The following is a 16,852-nucleotide window of genomic DNA, read 5'->3' as shown; positions in this document are numbered from 1 at the left end:
ACAGAATGCAACAGCAAATTCCGCAAAGAAAAGAAAAGATATAAAGTGACATCAATTGCCGTAAACATAGAAGAACCTATTAGGGAATGTAAACCAGGCACGTCGGCAAAGAAGCAACAGAAAAACCGAAAAATGCACTCAGATACAGAACTTGCTGGCCCATTCAAATTTACAAATGAAAGTGGGGTAAGTTGCTATGCAAATGTAGCAATGAATATTCTATTTCAATTGCCACCAATTGTTAACAATATTTACCTGCACAGTACAGACCAATTGTGTTTGCAAATGTTAGTGCTGCATAGAAATGCAACAAGCAATCCTGACAACACATACAGTGTTCATGAAGTAAGGTAACAATTGGACGACTGTGCTGGAATGGTGAAATTCACTATGAACTCACAAGAAGATCTACAAGAATTTCTAATGTACATACTATTCGTATTGGAAAACAAAAGCATACCTGTAAATTAAATCTTCCAAATATCGTACATGTGGAAACATACATGCACTCTCTGTAGCAAAGTGATACAGGAAGAAATCCCAAATGAGCGATTTGTGTATATTTCCACACCAAATAGTGAGAGCATTCCATTTCAGCAACTTGTACAAAATGCAAACCATGGCAGATTATGTAGTATTTGCAATTCAGACAATCGCTCCACCTTACTGATACAAATCACATAGTGCCTACATAATACTTATGCTTCTACGTTATAATGTAGATGGCATCAAAAACAACAGCAAAATGACTGGATTCACACACGGTCAAGTGTCACTTGGAAAGAAAACCTTTACAACAATAGGAATAATCTACCATGCCGGAGCTACAACCAATGCAGGCACTACACTGCATACATTAAAAAGAATTCTGGATGGTTTGAATGTAATGATAACACCATTACTCTAAAGCAGAGGTTGCCAGCTAACCTAACAAATGCGTATTTAATGTTCTTGAAGCCAAAATTTACAAAATAATGTGTACTTCAAGATTGTCAACAAAGTATGTGAAAGACTACAAACAGTTAGAATACGCCCACAGGTATCCAACTACCCAACAGGATGGAAGAAAGACACAAATAAATGATTCTCACAGATCGTTGGAAACAAATGCAAAGGTAGAATGCGCCTATAGGTATCTAACTGTTGTTAAAAATCGGCAGGCAGGCAACAAAGAAAACATAATGGGAAAGATGAAGGAAACAAGATATAACAACGACACAAATGAATGAGTATCACAAATCTGTAGGAACAAATGCACAGTTAGAATACGCCTACAGGTATCTAACTATTGTGAAAAATGGGCAGGAAGGCAACAAACATTGATCAGAAAGATGAAGAAAACACTGAAAGGAAAAAATTAAGTAGTTAGTACCATAGGAAATGAATGGTATTTTTTAATCCGACAAGGATTTTTTCCCCCCAGACCCAAGGATTAGAAAAGCAAACACAGAAACTGAGCGCAATGCACAGTACACTGGTTTGTAAACTAAATATGAGGGTAAAAAAAAAATGTTACTGTCTATTATGCAATGTAGTACATTTTAAAAAAATGCAAACACGAACACACCTTTTTGTTTCATCACAGAAATGAAAAAATTATACTTCCGCCAAGTACGATGGCCAAATAAAAAAAAGTATGTGGTTACTGAACAAAGTAAGGAGCAAGTATATTGGCAGGCATTTTCTACACATGGGAATCTACACGTCTAATCTATGGTACTAATATGCTGCAGTGCCCGTAGGCTGCCCTTCCATCTTCAGTGAGTAACCTACCACCTATGCCTTACAACCAAGGAACAAGGATTATAGTTCCTATCCACAACCATTGCTGCATATGGATACCATGGTCCTTGTAAATTAGCTGCTTATAAATTTACTTTTCGGACCATCGTCTGCAGCCATGAAGTTAAGACACTAGGGCATCAACACAACTAGCACATTCCACCACACCCATATTGACTTGTAACTCCACTGCTTTTGACTTCAGTCTTGCATGCATGGGCTTTAGCCATGCACCCAAGAGTGCAGGGTCTCCCCACAACCACCTCGGTGATGTGTGGTAGTGGGGGTTAGTCTATAGGTGTGTTATCCTTCAGTACCTCAGCCCAGAGGCTCCTAGCTGTATGTCTGTAGAACTTACATGGGATGGGTGTGCAGTGTCTTCCACTTCTAATACTTACCACTTTGTTCTTGGGTGCATGGCCTTTGGCCATGCACCCAAGACTGCACGCACTCCCCACAACTTGCCAATCAAAATGCAACACTACGGGGGTATGCATGGGTAGCACATGCAGCGGTGGTTGTGGCCAGGGCCTACAGTCTTGGAAGTAAGGCCTTCGGCCGACGGCCATGCATCCAAGGCTCTAGGCCCTGGCCACAACCACCATAGCATGTGCCACCCATGGCGACATACTAATGAATATAATAATAGCCATTGGGAAAAACGAATGCATTCCCAGCATGTTGTCAATTTCAATGTTCCCTAACACCAAACATGTCCTTACAAATGTAACAACTCCACCGTGCACTGCACGGGCTGAAATACTGGCCTTATTGGACCTCTCATTTTCTGTGCGTACAAGGAGGCCATAGAACATACGGCATTAAGTAGGTATAATGCGTACAAGATGTCAATAGAAATTACATAATGAGGCCCGACCCCCAGAAGAAATGCATTGATCACCCATATCTTAAGACTGTAGACCCTGGCCACAACCACAGTAGCATGTGCCACCCATGGCGGCGTACTAATGAATATAATAATAGCCATTGGAAAAAATAATGCATTCACAGCATGTTGTCAATTTCAATGTTGCATACATATACGCGTGTGCTTTCAACAGTTACAAATTTCCTGTCCACTACATGGACTGAAGTGCTATCGATATTACACCCCACATTTACTGTGCGTACAAGGTGTCCATAGAAATTACATCATGACGACCGAAGAACAAATGCATTGATCACCCATGTCTTACTGTCTGAAACTTTCCCAATGCTCTGTGACACAGCAAAATAGTTTCATGAAAAAAGCATGTGTACGCTGGTTGTTGCTCCGCTTTCCACGGATCCAAGATGTCGGGCGCAGCCAAACCATCTGACACAGAACACGTCTCGCAGCAGCCAATGGACAGAGATGTTGCATGTCCGCGGTCATGACGCCAGCCCCTTAGCCAATCGGTATCTTGTTCGTCGCCCAAACAGGGAAGTGTGACCGCGGAGCGAACATGGATATCACTAATTATTTCAGACCTACTTTTTTATAATTATAAAGAAACATACTGCACGGATGGTGACCAAATTTACAAAGCACGCTTTCTGGACCAAGCCCTGTACCTCCGCAGATAGTCAAAATCCGTCCAGCGGTTTCACCTGTAGCCGTGCGCAACCTTTTTCCCCCATTCACTCTATGGGAAAAAAAGATGTTTTGGGACCCCCCCCCCCTCCCTATAGCTTTGCCCCCCCTGGCCCAAACATCTCCACACTTGCAAAAATATTCAGAATTCCCCATATACTTTTTTTGCAAAGTTTGGTGAGGATTCATCCAGGGGGAGCAGAGTTATAAGCTGCCCAAAAAGTGCTCTTCCTATGGAAACAGCAACTTAACCATAACTACACGGCCACAGTAATATATATATTTCACTAACAAAAACATTGTTAAAAAGGGACGTTACGGTTAAGACGCACTAGCAAAAACCTATGAAATTCAACCGATAAATGTTGTTATAGGGATGTTATGGTTACAGGTAAAACCGAAAAAAAAAAAAAATTCAACAGTTATGGTAAGCTAAGCCACCATATCTCGTGCCAGCAGGGTGCACTGCAAGGACTTACACCCATGACATCAAAGGTGCCATCACAAATCTCATTCATGACATCACATGTGCATTTAGTTTTAATAGGAAGCCTCCACAAGGAATTGTTATTGTAATGGTGGCAAAAAGCTATCAAAGATTATTGGAAGAACTATCATGAGAGAAGTAGGTCATGGAGGAATGCATTGCTAGACACACCATTGTACTGCACACTTCTTCACTGTACACGAAGGAACTCATGTGCAAACGTAGCCATTGTCTGCACCATGCCTCATGGAAGTGTAACCTTCAAAATCTTTCCATGTTACATAGTGAAACCATGAATGCATTCGTTTTAGAATATCGGGAACTGTGACACATGTAAGAAGTAGCTAACATTGCCTTTATGACTACATAATTGCACTACTGCACAGAAACCATAAAGACACCACAATGCATACAAACATGACCATATAAAAGGGAATTAAAGTAAGCTAAAAAAAAGGAGCAGTATTATCAGAAACTGTTCATTACATAACTGATTATCTTCATGCACAGAAACCAGTGCTGTGTTTTACGCTTTCCTCTTCCCCTATATGTATATGTATCATATGATGTGAGTGAACCATAAAGAAAGTTGTGTAAGAACATATGAGAAAGGTGCCGTACACAAATAGAGAACCTTTTGAATTGCTTGTTCCCGACTGTTAGTCAAGAAAAGCACCTGCCCTACTTATGGTAGTGAACAAAGCAGAGGGAGCCACACATGTGATGTCATGAATGAGATTTGTGATGGCATCTTTGATGTCATGGGTGTTAGTCCTTGCAGTGCACACTGGTGGCACGAGTTAGGGTTGCTTAGCTTACCATAGCTGTCGAATTCTGCTTTTTTTTCAGTTTTACCTGTAACCGAACGTCCCTGTAACAAGGTTTTTCCATTGAATTTCATAGGTTTTTGCTAGTGCAACTTAACCATAACGTCCCTTTAACAATGTTTTTGTTAGTGAATTTCATAGGTTTTTAGTAGGGCACTGTAAGCAGAATGCTGCTTTAGCACAGCGTTTTCTGTAAAGAGGATAGGTATTTGGTACGGCAACATAACCACAACGTCCTGTTAACAACGGTTTGTTACTGATTCCTTGGATGCCCTCATGATAAGGTGTGGAAAGGGCAAATTTTCTGTTGTATGTATCCATTTGTGCTACCCCTTACTTTTACGAATAGTGTTGGTGTATCGTACCAATTACAGATGTACATAGTAAATGTTGTTTAGTGTGTCAGTAGGCTCTCTTTTTGTGTTAACAGTGCATGATAAGCTTGTGCCGCACACTCCTGGCCGAGATGACTACAGATGAGCAATATGGGCGTTTCCTAGGTAGACTGCACCTGGTTGGCGTATGTGCAATCACACTGCAAGTATCCTTAGGACGCCATTAGTGGCTGCATATCCGCATCTTCGAATGCACTTTTAAGTAGTTGTGGAACCTCACGCGTTTCCGTTCTATTCCTAGACCCATGCATAGTTCATCCACTGTATGCTGGTAACCCCACCCCTGACGCCAGCCCTGCGGATTCATGCAATAGGCTACCGCATTTAAAGTACTGCTGCCGACTTCGTGGGTGGCTCTGCAAAACTACCAATGTGTGGCTAAAGTATTCTTAACTGTCTAACGGCCACTGGTAAACAAGGAACAGCAACCTGCAGTGTCACGTGGGCATGTTAAATGTCGCATTACTTTGATTTATCTGCTGCTTGCCTTTCCATGACCCGTGAAACAGATGCATTGTGTCTGCCCTCAGCAGTGCGACGGAAAGTATCAAGAGGTCGCTTGCCAGTCATACAGTTAAAGAAAACATGTAACTGCAGGTGGGACAGTTTGTAGTAAGTCTGCAAAATGGCAAAGCTGGTGCACCTTCCTCACGCACATACTAGTGCATGTAAAGACAAGTAAGGAAACAGCAGAATATGCAGAGCGCAAACAACCTTAGTGGTGGTTAATAAAGCGATGTAGCTGCATGGGTCACACAGAATAAATGGATTCTTGCTGCACATAATGAAGCTGTGCTTCGCGTTGTTGTGAACATTCTTGTATTCCACAATGTATGTATATCCGTGAATGCTATCCCTAACACTAATGGCGTAGCATAAAGTGTTTGTACTGTATGTGACAACTGAAATGAAAGCACAAGGGACCAGTGGGCAGGCTACTGCCCTTCCAACAATTACATAGGGTACTTTCATGTACAGCATTTCCCACATCTGCTGCGGGCAACAAGAGGGGCACTCCTGTAGGGCAGCAGAGCTGTAAAACAACCTTTGCAAACCATATGCAGCGCTGCAGACCCTCACCAGGCAAAGGGCATTGTATTGTGCATGAACTGCAAAGCGCTACTGTACAGAGGGAAGGTACTTGGAAGTGCATGGGAACGGTCCTTATGGGAGCATTACAAGGACTGGTGCCTATGTAGGCGAGAGGCACCCAATAATTCTGTCTCCCGGCACGTCCCCTATAGTATCCAGGAAGGCGCTGCCCCTTCTGTACCAGACCTTTCCTGCCGTTCCTTCTGCGGTGTGTGTGAGAACACCATAATACATTAAAATGAACTTGGAAAGGAGAAAAGGTAAATAAAGAAAACACCTTTCACAGATCAACAACAGAATTGCAAATGCATGCATGCATGGCGGGAGGCGTTGCAGTGTGGTAAAGAAAGAGGGGGGGGGGTCGCTGTACAAAGAGGTTTCTTTACGTGTTGCAGAGCGTTTTCAAGAGAGTCAGTGCGCAAAATCACTATTTTCAAGAAAAGGGCACCAAAGCCAAGATGGAGTGTGCAGAAATCGGGAGGGCAGGCATAGTAAGATGAACGTTATAGCTGGGGAAAAGTGTTCGTGTTGTGAAACGTCATATTCCCATGGGCGAAGTATGCCATTGGCACATGTCAAACAAAGGCACAAATCCACTTCTTTGCAATGTACCACGCTGTCTGCATTCACTGACCAAATAGAAAATGACGCTGCCACATTGGTGGCTGCATAATGCAATAGAAGCGTATGCAAGAGATCGGAAACAAACGCATGAACTGGGCAAGTGCCTCCTTCATCGCAAACGCCACTGAAACTCTTGTAACATGCTGTGCAATTTTCCCTGCACAATGAACAATAATAATATTGGCATGATTGCGTGCCACCAAAGTGTCACACAGAGAAACCAAAATCAGGCCATTCATTGTAGCTACTCCATAGTACTACATATGCACATGATAGATTGCAAAGTGAGTAGCCACTGCACAGTGTTTTCCATTCTCTTTCAGTCAATGTATGTCGGTATCCCCTAAAACCCGCACACTGTTCCTCATGAAACACACAGCCATAACTGCACCCTCTGAATTTCTGTCAACAAATACACTGTGTAGCACAGCCTGTCCGTACACACCACACCCACAAACTTTATTGCCCAAACCCGTAGCCTCTGCAGGCACATTTCTATGGCCGTCATGAAGGGGCATATGTAACACGTGCCACCCTGCAACTATCGTGATATTCGTGATGGGCAGGAATGGGGGTGGGGGGGGAAACTTTCAACCAGGGGAGCAGACGTCGTTAGTTGTGGTGGCACTTAAAAGAACCTTTAGTTTTATTTTTTTTATAAAAGGTGCTTCCCTAGAAAAATATTTTTTGCAGTTTTCATACGTAAATGTGTGTTTTCAATGTCAGCTCACATTCTTACAATAGAGTCTTCAGTGCAGTGTGTAGATTGTGAAACAACATTTCATTGCCACTGTGTGACATAGACATGCCATTTGCCTTCAATAGGTGTATGTATTGCGAACCAATGTTCTCATTCTCACAAGAGAACATCCCAGCAGCACTCAAGAAGTCACACATGCTTCTGTTGATGAGACCCCTTCCGACCTCTGGCTGGCGACAGGAATCATTGTAATACTTCCACACTATTCTCGGGGGTATACATGAGAAAAGCATCTTGGCAGTAGGAAAAATGCACTGCACTGCTTTCATCATAATCTTCAGTTGACGGAACACACAGGAACAAGGTATGTAACACATAAAGAAGGCTCCAAAGTGCACAATCACAACATGTACAGTTGCCAAAAACGCCACGCCTCAACATTCTACAAGCAGTCTGCCGAAACAGCACACTTCGACACTACACCACAAAGCGCCCACTCCCTCCAAACCGAAATTGCCAGACAAGTCTTCTTGGCAAGCATACACGCAGAGATCTTCCACAAAGCCATCGCCCACGACGAAAACTGTGCATCTTGCCATGTTTGCCAGCCGCGGTACACAAAGTAATGGAAAAAGTGAATGCCGCCCTTTCCAGTGACGCACACCAAGGGCACCCGATAAAGGCTAAAGGCCATAGTCCCATTCCCATTGGCCACCATGGTGAGAAGCGCAAAATGTGCCACGTGCCTTCCCCCCCCCCCCCCCAATGACAGCGAGGGCCGTGCCCCGGAGAAGCAGAATTCCTCCTTCCCCCTATTGGTGCTCTTTCCTGTGACCTACACCCGAGCATCTGATTGGCCAAAAGCCATAGTGCCATTCCCATTGGCCAGCATGCTGAGAAGCACAGAATGTGGCACATGCCTTTCTCCAAGTAACGCGAGGACTGCACCCCCAATAAAGCAGGGGGGAGTCCTTTTTCCTATTGGTGCGCTTTCCTGTGATGCACACCCTGAGCACCACCCAATAGGACAACAGTCCCAATTCCATGGGCCAGGATGGTGAGAAGCACTGAATGTGGCACGTGCGGGTCCTCAAGTACATCAAGGGCCAGGCCCTAGTGAAGCAGGAGTCCCTCTTCATATTGCCGCACACCCTAAGCATCTAATTGGACAATCCCCACAGTTCCATTTTTGTGGCTGCCACCCACAAAATCCCCAGATGTAGCTTTCGTGCTGCATGCTGGCATGAGGGAATAACTTGCAACCAGGGTAGGGGGGAGTTTGTGGTAAGGGGCGACTCTTTCAGTCTTTATTAGCTTTTGTGCTCACATTAGTACAGTAAGCTCTTCACCGCATCCTGTAGACAAGCAAACAAAACTGCATTGCCAATGGGTGACAACAAAATGCCATTTTCTTGGGAAAACTTTGCATTTTCACAACTAATGATGTCATTGTTGCAGAAGAACATTCCACGAGCAGACAAAAAAGTATACATGCTTCCGTTGATGAGACACCTTCCTGCGTCTGGCTCGGAACATCCATGAGCAGTGGGCCATACTCTTCGTGGTATTATGGATGAGAAAAGCACCTCGGCTGTGGGAAAAAGCCTCCTCACGACATCCAGCAATCTCCTCAGTTTACGGAACAAATCTAAGCAAGCCAGGTAACCCATATGCATGCCGCCATAATGGACGATGATAACATCTACTACTGGAAAAGTGGCAAGGTCATTGCAAAGTACATGCATATCGGCGAAATTGCACTCATACACAGCATTCCACAACACGTCCACTCCTTCCAAACCAAAATTGACTTCAAAGTGTCTTTGCAGGGCATAGTTGTGCAGATCTATGACAAAGGGATCACCTACAGTCGAACACAATGCGTTTCGCTATGTCAGCCACCCTCAGTACGCAGAGTATAATGTACAACAGTTTCACCTCCCCTTCCTGTTAACCGCACCCACACTACCTGATTGGCTAATCCCCACACTGCCATGGCAATTGGGCAAGTTGGTGTAAAGGGCAGATTTTGGCACGTGCGCCTCCCAAAGTAGCGCGAGGGTTGCACCACTGTAAAGCTGGAGCAGTCCTTCCCTCTGCACTTTCTTCTCTGCAGCTCTACTTCTTTGGGTTGTGCATAAATAGGCACACACGCATCCATCAAGCGCATCAAAGCCGCCATCATCCACCACTGTCAGTCTTGTACAACACTTGAAATGTACCGTTAAACATTTACAGTACAAATGTCATGCCATTCCAAAGCACGTCCCCTACAAAGCTCAATGAAAGTATGCACGATTTTTGCATACATCCACATAGCCACCCAGGATGTGGCATGTGTAATCCCGAAAGTACTGCGCAATCCACTACCTTTTCGTGATAGTGAGGGGCGGTGGGGGGTAAACAATATCAAACTGGGTAGGGGATTCAGTCTTCCATTGTAGATGTATTAAGGTTTTTTTTACGTGCGTGCAAGCAACTTTTTTCTCTTTATATGCGTTTGATTGCCTCTCCTCACATTTTTACCACATTCTAGTCAATGCTTCTTGCAGTGTAAAAGAAAACGGCATTGCCAATGACGCTCAAATAAATGCCATTTCTAAGGAACAATTCCTTATTTTGTGACCTCATGATCTCATAGTGGGTGGATAACATGCCAGCAGTCTGCATAGACTCATGCATAATTCTGTTTATAGCACACCTTCCGACCTCTGGCTGTGGACAAATTACACCGTCATGGACCCATACTCCTCTTGGTGTTATGCATGAGAAAACGACCTTGGCAGTAGGAAAAATACGCATCACCACAGTCAGCAACCTCTTCAGGGGACGGATTCATCGTCCACACGACATGTAACCCAACTGTAGACTTCCATAGTGCACCACGACAAAGTCAACGTTCGTGACAGGTGCCACATATCTGCAAAGTCGAACCATCTCGCCAAAACTGCAGTCACCCTGAAAGGCCCAGAAAGCGTCCACTCCTTCCAACCTGAAATTACCAGCAACGCCTCTGCACAAAACACCTGCACAGATGGCGCACAAAAGGTATCACAGAGGATAAGCAATGTGTGTCTCTCCATCTCAACCACCCTCACAACACAGTTTTGGGATGAAATGGTACCGCCCCTTTCTGTGAACCACGCCCTAAACTCCTAATTGCCCATTTCCCTTAATTCCATTTCCCTTTCCACCCTGCTCATGGTGGCAGGATGTGCACATGCGTCTTCCCCATCTACAGTGAGGGCCACGGCCCAGTAAAGCTCAGACAATACTTCCCTTTGCACGGTCACTTTTTGCAGCACTCCCCCACTGGGTGCTGTTAAGTTTTAAAACGCGCATGCAGCAATCGCATACAAAACCTCTGCATTGCACACTGACATTTCTATACACCAATCCATATTTACCATTACACACACTCAGTACACGTTCCGTTTGATTGCAAAGCCCAACCACCAGAAACCTCTGCTAAAGAATGCACAATTGCAGCATCCACAAAGATCCTAAAACGCACCCAGCACACCCTTTGGCCATGCACAAAACATTGCAGCCCTTTTCCACACCCACCACAACACTATACATCCAAGCAAGGGACCATGTGGCCACAAAAGTAACATACGTAGCGGCACGTCTACCCAAGTCCCCTACACCATAAAACATCCATTCACAAAAACGTGTCACACTTAGCAGAATCCACAAACATACCACAGCCTGCACCACCCCTACGCACTGCCATTCACAAAGTTTTTTTTTTTTTTTAATTGATTTAGTTGTTAAAAACAACTTTTCAATATACAAAATTCAAACATTTTAAAACCCAACAAACATTTCCATTTAAAATTCATTTAGGATGTACAAACTCAAACAGCGACAGTAGTATTATTGCTTTAACATCACAAAAGACATATTGGTACATATCAGTCAGTCTACACCCCTCAGGTAGCTATTACATCACAATTAGAACATTCATAAAACACAGTTTATCTGGTAGATGACTTAGCAAACAGTTACCCTTCTTTAAGTCGGTCGCTGCTTGAGATTGAAACCGCCTCTCAGATAGAAATGTCCCAGTTTATGGCCATCAAAAAATTACTTAAGGCCACCTTGACAGAGTAATAGTTAGAACACAATAAAAAAGACCAGCCATGTCATAGGCAATGATTGTTAACGTACTCATCACCTTTGAAAAATGTTTTGATCTTAAGATAGATAATTGGGCACAATTGCAGACCAAGTGTTCAAGGGATTCAATCGTGGTGGAATCTTTACAGAATCTGCATGACATAAGTGCTCGAGGTCTCAAATTGCGTCTCACTTGTACTTGATGAGTGGGCCATAGATCAAATCGTGCCCTCATTATTCCTGATCTTAATGCTACTGATGGAAATTTTAGTAGATAAGACTCTGGACTTTTTACCGGTTTGGGCCAGAATCGATACTTACATGGTTGGCGGTATTTTTGGCATTTCTCTAAGGTCTTAATCCAGTCTAGTTGGTATAAAAGATTTTTTGCCTTTGTTGGATTAGATATTAACAAGGCTATTGGTATGCTTGCGGCCGCAAGAGCTTCTAAACAGAAGTCAATCCATAATTTTACAAAGGATTTATCCGATGTTAGCATAAAGCCAGAGATGATCGACAGAATAGTAACTTTTTGAGAAGCCACTATGCATTTACGCAGAAACATACAACAACGCCATGTATAGATAGCATGCATTCACAAAGTATTGTGTCACTGGCAACCTATGCACAACAGCTTCACAACATTGGTCCTACTTCAATAAATCTGCAAACAGCAGAGTACCCAACCACATATAAATTGCACTTAACCATACCCACTTCCATACTCAAATTACGTACACACTGCACCCTGTGGCCACACTACACAACTTCTCACTGCACCATCTCCTGCCACACACCAAATACTGTTGCATGTTCTAACTATCACCACAACCATGGAATGCAAAATACACACTTTGCAACTCACTTATGGTGCTGTAGCACGCCGACAATGTGCTCCACGCCAATTCTCCAAAGATCACCACCCTGTGCCTCATGCACTGTCAAACCTGCATTGCTCCAGTGGGTGTGCTCCTTGCACACATTCCCCGCACTATAATGCAACCATGTATATCAGCATGTCACCAACTACCACTATGCACATACGCACCACTGGCACCAGCACTCCTAACCAACCTCCACACTGCAATGGGCATGCACAGCATTACATGCAACAGTTACCATAATGTATAAACATTACACCTTCATTCACATACTATTGTCTTACCCACTTCCACTCAAAGTATTGTGTCACTGCCAACATTGCCCATACTGCAAGCATTGTGCATACAGCACACTATTCAAGCACATATAAGCTGCCCTTCAACCATACCCTCTACCATACTGACAGTATGCGAACACTGCACCCTGTGCCCAAACTGCATGACTTTTCACTGCAGCATCTCCAACCACAGCGCACCGCCATTGAGCTATGCAGCAACTAACTGCAAGTTACCATGATGTACAAGCAAAACACCCTCCCTGCATCCCTGTGCACCTTCAATCACATACTATGGGCGTACCCACTGCCATTCACAAAGTACTGTGTCACTGCCAACCTACCCACATTCTGTTTGCAACACTGGCCCTACTACAACCAATCTGCACACACCACACTATGCAAGCACCACCCTCTACCGAATGCAGAGTCAAACATGCGTTCCTGCGGTGGGTATGTTGCAGCCCTATGCTCGAGTGCATTCCCTACACCCTACGGCCTTCAGCCATGCACCCAATGGTCTAATCCTTCCACAGACCCACCGCACCTTCAATCACCAATGCATGCCACCATGTGCCCAACTACTGCATTCCATCTGCAGCGCACAGCCTCCACCCAACCTATGTCATGTGCAATTCACTCCCCTTCTGCAATGGACCTGCCACCACTCACTACGAAAAGAGGTCGCTGCAAACAGGTTGTGGCACAAGCTATGGGGCCGTTACGACAGCTGCCTCCAATCACCACACTAAGTACTTGCCTACATATGACACATGAACTACTTCCCACTCCCTCCAGCCAACCACCAGCCACGTCCAAACTTCTCAGACCTCACGCATTACCACGAGCCAATTACACTTCTGTCCACGCAGCGAACAGGGAAGTGGGTCCGTGGAGCAGACCCTGATATCACAAATTTTTGGGGACGTGCATTTCAGTTCTTTGCAACAAAAGTACTGGTCGGATTGCCACCAAACACACAAAAGCACGCTTTCTGACCCAAGCCCCCGCTCCTGCCGCAAATTTGATGAAAATCCGTCCAGCCGTTTGGCCTGTAGACATGCGCCAAATTTTTCCCCAGACAGTCTTTGGAAGAAGAAAAAATTGGGATCCCTCATAAAAGTTTGACTCTGCACAAAACCTCACCCAATTTTGCAAAAGAATCCAGAGCTGACCATATACTTTCTTTGCAAAGTTTGGTGGGGATTCAGCCAGGGGAGCAAAGTTATAAGCCGCCGAAAAAGTGCTCTTCCTATGAGTTTAGCAACTTAACCATAACTACACAAACGCGGGCCGTGAAATATATATTTACAACTCTCACAGACATAAAGCTCTTTGGTCATTCTTCTCTTCCAAAAATGCTCTTTAATATGCAAAACTGACAAAACCTCATTGGTTTTATTGGTGCCAATTCACATTATTTTAGGAGTTCTTTCTAATCAATACACACAACGCTGTGTTAAGCAATCACTTTTATATTCAAATACATGAGATTCATTTTTAAACCATTGCAAAAATGATTGTTTCCCCTTCAGAAAAGAAAAGGTTAAAAATGATGCATCATTTTACAATATTAAACAGAGTTCACCCCAGGTAACAATAAAATGATGCTCATATGGAAGCACTCATTGCCCTCCCCACATTTCAGAGGTCTGTGGACGCACAAAAGATGAAAAAATGAAATAGATCATAGAGAAGTTAAAATGGTGACAAGAAAATCCAAATGCGCAAGTGCATCAAGAAACCTGTGAAAGGATACCCAAAGCCATAGAAGGGCAAGAACAGAAACTGTGGGCCAAAGGTACACACTGTTTCACAGCTGTAAAGGTGTCCCGAAAAGGTATCCATTCAGCCATCTTTACAGAAGCTGCTCCGTGCTAAGCATGTAAATGGCATCCCTGCTGGGTTTATCATATGTCTTTAATGACATTTTGCTGCATGCTCAGTACTACTAGGAGAACCTACTGCAAAGTAGGTCGCACAATGCATAACTGATGTTTATAAGTAATCTTTACATTAATTATATTTTAAATACACTCAAATGTAGAACACACTGCCTTCTCAAAATCCTGGGCAGCAGAGATCCGAAAACACTCTTTCAACTAACATAAAAGACAGGCTTGAATTAATAGTGGAAGCAATAACTTTCTAATCCCGGCAATCTTAAAAACATCCTTATAATGTTATGGAGGCAAAATGAGGGACAAAATACGTTTATTTAGTATGCGCGAAAGCCCATGGGTGCCAAAGCAGAATACCAAGGCATCCTAACAGGCAGGGACAATGAGTAGCATAGTCGGGAGAAGACCAAAGCAAAAGATTGGGTGCAGAGGGAGTCGGTCAGCATTTAATTAAGAAACAAATGTAAGTAAAAAAAATAAATCATATTTTATAAGTGTTTTCAACCTTTTCCTGAAAGGTAGAAGGAAGAGGTGAAAACATATAGCAATGGGAAGAGAATTCCACAGTGTCGGCACCAAAACCTGGAATGATTTGCCACCTGCCCGGGTACGTTTGAAAAGCCTAAGATGTTGAGAGCCTGAGCGCAAATCTCAAGTTGGTTTCTGCCATCTAAGGCGATCTTCCAGATATTCTGGTGCACTGCCATGTAAACATTTATGTGCTATTTGTTAGTTTTTTAAACTTAATCCGTTGGATGATTGGAAGCCAATGAAGTTTTTTCAGAACTTGTGAGATATGCTCCCAGAGAGCAGTGTTGGATAGGTGTGAAGGGCATTTGGACAGCGCGGACAGAGTTTGTTGAAGGGACGGAATCTGGTGAAGGTGCAAAGTCTGGCAGAGGTAGCGTAGAGCTGGAGGGGGACATGCGCTTATTTGGGCCTAGAGCAGCAGACTGAAACTAAGCCATTAACGAGTAAATACTGCCCAGTTCATAGACTCAGTGATTGAAACAGGCAGACCTGGAAACTGAGGAAGAAAGTAACAATTAGCAACACAGACCTCATCTAAAATGAAACCTACTCTGACTGCATTAAATCTGAAGACATAAGAAAGCGCTACTTTACAGAAAATCCAATTAATAACTGACGTCCCAAGGCGAAATGAGGAACAAAACATGCAAAAGCTATTTAAGGACACTTGCCCGACAATAGAAAAGAGGGAATATCGCAATAGCCTGTCACAATACGAGACTCCCAAAATGCCAGCGTTATTCCTACAAGAGGACCCGACCAGGGCCAGACGGTGAACCCTTTGTTGAGTCTATATAGGGTGACCAGATTTTCAAGACAAAAAACCGGGACAGCCAACAACATAAAAGATTGACTTGCACCCCAATCCCTCCCGTACCTCCCCTCTCCCAGACCTTCCCTTACCCTATTCCCACAGTATATGTATAAAGATTGAGCAGCTTGAAGTGTTGATAAAGGCACTTAAGCATGATACTGATTGTACAAATTTAACATTAAAATACATAATTCAATGAACGTGACTGTTATTGGTATTTATTGTCAAAATGTTGAGCATCTTAACTATAAACACTGAAAAAAACATTTAACTATTAATAACAAAAGGTGATTTTGCTGTTTGACATTACATATCTTGGTATGTACCTTCCTCTCAGCTTCTGTGGTGCAAGCAGTTAATGCATAAGGCGTTAGGGGTTCGAACCCATCTTAAAATGACAACATTCTTAACATCCAATACTGGTTGTACAGTTGATAATAGTTTGTGATTAAAGAAAAAAAAAGAGAAAAAAAAAAAAAAAAAAAAAAAAAAAAAAAAAAAAAAAAACACACAGGACTGTCACTCTCCCCAAAACAGGGACAGGGTTTTTAAAACATAAAAACTCTCGTGACAGGGTAACAGGTTGTCTGGTCACCATAAGTATGTACACCACATACTATCAAATCAGGTGCTGCTGGTCTCTAAATAATGCCCAACGAATACACAAACATGTATATACCAAACAAATAGTGGATCTTTATTCGTGAAAATAAAGCGCGATTCTATTGGCATCAAGGTTACACTTATTCATGTTATTTCAGTCAGAAACCACTTTCCAACCTTGGACCCGTAACTCCACCCCCCTTTCCTTTTTCGTGACTAGTATGGGCCCTTTCAAATGGTATGGG

At 43.4% G+C, this 16,852-nt stretch overlaps 1 protein-coding gene across 3 annotated transcripts in view; it reads right to left on the bottom strand.

The window, feature by feature from the left end:
- Positions 1-16,852, bottom strand: part of ELMO2 (engulfment and cell motility 2) — a 1,054,165-nt gene that overhangs the window by 981,623 nt on the left and 55,690 nt on the right. The gene's annotated exons all lie outside the window — the stretch shown is intronic.

This window comes from Ambystoma mexicanum, chromosome 3p (genome assembly GCF_040938575.1).
Source record: "Ambystoma mexicanum isolate Mex_15411 chromosome 3p, UKY_AmexF1_1, whole genome shotgun sequence".
NCBI classification, from domain to species: Eukaryota; Metazoa; Chordata; class Amphibia; order Caudata; family Ambystomatidae; genus Ambystoma; species Ambystoma mexicanum.
Note: the sequence above shows the minus strand (reverse complement) of the source record. Positions and strands in the feature narration are given on the sequence as shown.